This window comes from Nycticebus coucang, chromosome 10 (genome assembly GCF_027406575.1).
Source record: "Nycticebus coucang isolate mNycCou1 chromosome 10, mNycCou1.pri, whole genome shotgun sequence".
NCBI lineage: Eukaryota > Metazoa > Chordata > Mammalia > Primates > Lorisidae > Nycticebus > Nycticebus coucang.
Genome location: NC_069789.1, coordinates 111,091,967 through 111,097,966, shown reverse-complemented (window position 1 = coordinate 111,097,966; position 6,000 = coordinate 111,091,967).

Below are 6,000 nucleotides of genomic sequence, written 5' to 3'. Positions count from 1 at the left end.
GTACCTTCCCCTTAAACCTTGCATGTGCCTCCACCCATTCTGAGGTGGGCCCTGCCCCAGCTGAAGTCTTGCCCCAGATAGTTTTTTAAAAATAATTTTGATTGGCTGGGAGCAGTGACTCATGCCTGTAACCCCAGCACTCTGGGAGACCAAGGGAGGAGGATCTCTTGAGCTCAGGAGTTCGAGACTGCCTGAGCAGGAGCAAGACCCCCATCTCTACTAAAAATAGAAAAATTAGCCAGGCATTGTGGTGGCCCCTGTGGTCCCAACTACTCAAGAGGCTGAGGCAGGAGGATCGCTTGAGCCCAGGAGTTTAAGGTTGCTGTGAGCTATGATCACATCATGGCACTATAGCCTGGATGACAGATAGAGTGAGACTCTGTCTCAGAAAAAATTGGGATCATACATTCCCTCAGGTTGGCCCTTCACCCTCAGCATAATACCTGGATGGTTCATCCAAATTGTTGTGTGTTAACATAATGGAAATTCAAATTAAATGATAGCTGTGTTTAGCACCTGATGGGATCATGGGTGTATGCATATGTCCAACATTTCCAAATGTATATATTAAATTTATGTAATTTTTTTGGCGGCGTCCATAGCTCAGTGAGTAGGGTGCTGGCCACATACACAATGACTGGTGGGTTCAAGCCCAGACTAGGCCTCCAGAACAACAATGACAATACAACCGAAAAATAGCTGGGCATTGCGGTGGGCACCTGTATTCCCTGCTACTGGGAGGCTGAGGCAAGAGAATTGCTTAAGCCCAAGAGTTTGAGGTTGCTGTGAGCTGTGATGCCACAGCACTCTACCGAGGGCAACATAGTAAGACTCTGCCTCCAAAAAAAAAAAATATATATATATATATACACATATACATATATATGTAATTTTTATTTCAATTATACCTCAATGACTCTTAAAGAAAAAGAATCCCTGGAATTCTTTTCTGATCATCGCCTCCTGTTTGCTCTGTTTTTCTGTTCTCAATTGCCCCTGGTTTTCCCTTTGGCAGGATTGAATCCCTAGCCATAAGAATATACCATTTAAAAGAAAATACAAAAAAAAAAACACAAATAAAAGAAAATACAAATAATAAAAAAGTTGCTGTGTGTATCAACAGTTCATTCCCTTTTTGCCGATGTGGAGTATTTTTCATTGCCTCAGTTGGCTTGTCCGTCCCCTCACTGGAGGACATTTGAGCTGTTTCCAGTTTGGGGCTGTTATAAAGAAACGAAGAAACTACCTTCCAGAGGGGTCTGCCCCAAACATGTTAGTCTCTTACATAAACTAGCAAATTCCTAACATTTCCTAACATTCCTAACAGCCTCCCAGAGTGCTGAGATAACAGGTTGGCCTACCATTTTAAATAGCATTTTATAGGCTGGGCACAGTGGCTCATGCCTGTAATCCCACCATTCTGGGAGGCTGAGGCCGGTGGATCACTTAAGCTCAGAAGTTGGAGACCAGTCTGAGCAAGAGTGAGACCCTATCTCTACTAAAAATAGAAAAACTAGCCAGGTGTTGTACCAGTCACAGTTGCTCATGAGGCTGAGGCAAGCGGATGGCTCAAATCCAGGAGTTTGAGGTTGCTGTGAGCTATGACACAATGGCACTCTATCCAGGGAGACAGAGTGAGATTCTCTCTCAAAAATAGATCAATAAATAGCATTTTATGCTAATGAGTACTTTTCCACAATATGGCTTTAGGAATTTCCGGCTTATTTGAATGTGTTAGAGTTGGAGGCCTTGTTTTGACTATGCTCAGATCAAGATTTTAAGTGAATTCAGACCTACGGAGGGTTTTATGGCTTCTCGTATCCTGAGTGTAGTTGTGATACCAAACCTGTAGGTCACATGACAGGAAGGAAGACAAGGGATTGAGCAAATATATTACTGCCTACTTGTGCAGTCATCCCTCTTGTGGCTGAAATTAAAGACGGGTCCTTAGAACAGTGTGATTCCTGGTTTCCCATCCTTCTTCTGCTTTGGGGGTAAGTTCCCTGGATCTATACATCTATACAAGGGTGGATTGAGTGAAAATTCTAACAAGAATTAATAACATTGGCTTGTCTTTATGGATAGCTTCATGGGGTTAGGGATCTTACTGGAAGCTGTAGATACATTTTACCCATTTTACATTTTTCAATAGGTAAATATTTATCTTCTGTACCCAAGATCTATCCTATATGCTGATATCACTTTTATTTTTTTAAATGTGTTTATTTGATCAACCTTTTTATTTAAATAAGTATACTTATCATAAGACTGAAATTTTATATCAATCATTTAAATAAAAAACAAATCTAAGGCCGAGCATGGTGATTTCACACCTGTAATCCTAGCACTTTGGGAGGCCAAAGCAGGAGGATTGCTTGAGGCCAGAGATCTGAGACAAGTTTGGGTGACATAGTGAGACTCTCACTTGTACAAAAAAATTAAAAATTAGCTGGATGTGGTAGTGTGCACCTGCAATATTAGCTACTTAGGAGGCTGGGATGGGAGAATCACCTGAGCACCAAAGTTCAGGGTTACGGTAAGCCATGATCACATCACTGCACTCCAGCCTAGGACGACAGAAGAACTTATCTCAAAAAATAAACAAATAAAAAAGCAAATTTTAGAAGAAAATTCAATGTTACCTCCCCAAGTTAGAAGGTTAATGTATTAAACACAATGAAAACGAAGACCATATTAGGACATTCTAGTTATGTACTGTCGTTGATCAAGTTTCTGAGACTGTGATCAGCTACTAGCTTATTACCCAGGACAAATAGCCAGAGGTGTTTAGAGGTGTGTTCTAAAGTCTCCTTCTAATTTGAAAAGTTCTCCTTCTTATGATGAAAGAGATTAAACCAATTTGAAAAGGTAAGATTTTTCTGATGCTACGATCAAGGCTGTGTCACTACCCTACCACCCCATCAGAGCGGCACATCTCACTCTGATCCTTAAGAATAAAACCTTGCATATCAGGCACAGTAGCGCACGCCTGTAATCCTAGCACTCTGGGAGGACGAGTTAGGTGGATAGCTTGAGCTCATGAGCTCAAGACGAGCCTGAGCAAAAATTGAGACCCTGTCTATACTGAAAATAGAAAAACTGAAGCAAGAGGATTGCTTGAGGCCAAGGGTTAGAATTTGCTATGAGCAATGATGCCACAGCACGCTACCCAGGGTGACAGCTCGAAACTCTGTCTCATAAATAAATAAATAAATAAACCCTGCATGACAAAAATTAGGCCCACACAGATAAACGAGGGCTCTAAGACTGAGGGCTGAGAATTCCTGCCCAGGATCACACAAAGAATGAACAGAAAAGTCACAATTTAAACCCAGACCCATCAGGCTCTAAAGTAACTGCTGTTCTCGCTGGGTCATAATGAGAAATTAAGAGGGATGTTCGCATGGGTCTTCAGAATGGAAAGGCTCTTAGGGTCAGAGAGAAGATGATGCTTTGGGGAAAAGTCTAAGGAGACCTAAGAGGAGCAGGTCAAAGTGTGGAATTGGGGCGCACCTCAGGATGGAATTGGGGTGCACCTCAGGATGGAGTTGGGGCGCACCTCAGGATGTCTGTTTGCAGGAGCCAAGGAAGCCTTTGTTTTCCTCAAAGGGACAGGGTGTGGGTCAGAGTGTTATATTTCTGTCATTGCCATATTTTCTGATCCCTACACTCAAGGGCAGGGATCTCCTTCCCTTAGGACTGGTCTACCAGTGGAAGGAAAGAAGACTGTTATAGTGAGTCTGCATCTAGTGCCAGCCTGGTAAACCCTGAGTTATCTTACACTGCGGCATCTCAGCAGCTGGTTAATATGCATTTTGAAGCCCTGCAATGTTCCAGGAACTATGCAGGCACCAGGGATGCTGAGATGCGGCTCCAGATGTCACAGGCTGATGACACTGTGTGTCTCCTGTGGCACAAGGTGCATAAACTTGTACAAACTCTGTTAAGATTTTACAACCAGAGGCCAGGTGTGGTGGTTTACACTGTAATCCTACAACTCTGGTAGGCTGAGGTGGGTGGATTTCTTGAGCAAGAGCAAGACCTGTCTCTACTAAAAACTGCTGGGCTCCTTGGCAAGTTCCTATAGTCCCAGCTACTTGGGAGGTTGAGGTAAGAAGATCTCTTCAGCCCAAAAGTTTGAGGTTGCTATACTCTGATGCCGTGGTAGTCTACCGAGGGTGACAAAGTGAGACTCTGTCTCAAAAAAAACAACCAAACAAAACAAAACAAAACAAAAACAGATTTTAATGAGGAGGACCCCCCCAGGCAATTGAAGCAACACCAAAAATACATTACTGGGACCTGATCAAACTAAAAAGCTTCTGCACAGCCAAGAACACAGTAAGGAAAGCAAGCAGACAGCCCTCAGAATGGGAGAAGATATTTGCAGGTTATGTCTCCCACAAAGGTTTAATAACCAGAATACACAGAGAACTCAAACATATTAGCAAGGAAAGAACAAGTGAACCCATCTCAGGCTGGGCAAGGGACTTGAAGAGAAACTTCTCTGAAGGAGACAGGCGCACGGCCTACAGACATTAAAAAATGCTCATCATCCTTAATCATCAGAGAAATGCAAATCAAAACTACTTTGAGATATCATTTAACTCCAGTAAGATTAGCCCACATCACAAAGTCCCCAAACCAGAGATGTTGGCATGGATGTGGAGAAAAGGGAACACTTTTACACTGCTGGTGGGAATGCAAACTAATACATTCCTTTTGGAAAGATGTTTGGAGAACACTTAGAGATCTAAAAATAGACCTGTCATTCAATCCTGTAATTCCTCTACTAGGTATATATCCAGAAGACCAAAAAATCATATTATAATGAAGATATTTGTACCAGAATGTTTATTGCAGCCCTATTCATAATTGCTAAGTCATGGAAGAAGCCCAAGTGCCCATCAACCCACGAACGGACTAGCAAATTGTGGTATATGTACACCATGGAGTATTATGCAGCCTTAAAGAAAGATGGAGACCTTACCTCTTTCATGTTTACATGGATGGAGCTGGAACACGTTCTTCTTAGCAAAGTATCTCAGGAATGGAAGAAAAAGTATCCAATGTACTCAGCCCTACTATGAAACTAATTTATGGCTTTCATATGAATGCTATAACCCAAATTACAACATAAGAAGAAGGGGAAAAAGGAGAGGGAGGGGAGGATGGGTGGAGGGAGGATAATTGGTGGGACCACACCTACGGTGCATCTTACCAGGGTACATGTGAAATTTACTAAGTGTAGAATATAAATGTCTTAACACAATAACTAAGAAAATGCCGTGAAGGCTATGTTAACCAGTTTGATGAAAACATTTCAAATTGTATATAAAACCAGCACATTGTACCCCATGTTTGCATTAATGTACAAAGATTTTACAATTAAACGGTTTCTGTTTTAATTTGTGTCACTCAAGGCTCAAATCTACGTCACTGGGGATGGTTCCTGATTGCCTTACTCCAAGATGACACGGTTAGGGACTCCTGATGGTCCCTTTGAGCCTTTGTGAAAGTCAGGAGCAACACCAGGTGGCCCAAGTCCTCAAGCTTCCCCTAACTCCCTATGGCTAGTGCCTTCTGTTCTGGGTTGGAAAACCTAGGAAATACAGCACGGCTGTCATATAAACAGAGACTGAGATGGTTCAGGATAAATGATGAAGACAGAAAGATTTGTGGGACGTCGTGGAGCCTGGGAAGGGCCTGGAGCATGGGGAGATGAGAGCAGCCTCAGGTGGTTCAGGGAAATCTCTGCCAGAAACACCAGAGGGGCTGAGAGAATTGCTGGAGCCACACACAGTCTGGCGTGGGAACAGTTCTCAGCAGGAGCCTCGGGTGGTCCCAGGAGTCAGAGCAGAGCATTCATGTGGACTCTGGGCAGATGCTTACACCTTGTGATGATTCTCTCACAGTGCTGTGTGCTGACCAAAGAAATTTAACAAGACAAGGTGTTTCTTCAATTAAACCCTCCTTGAGGCCCAGTGAGGTGACTCACAC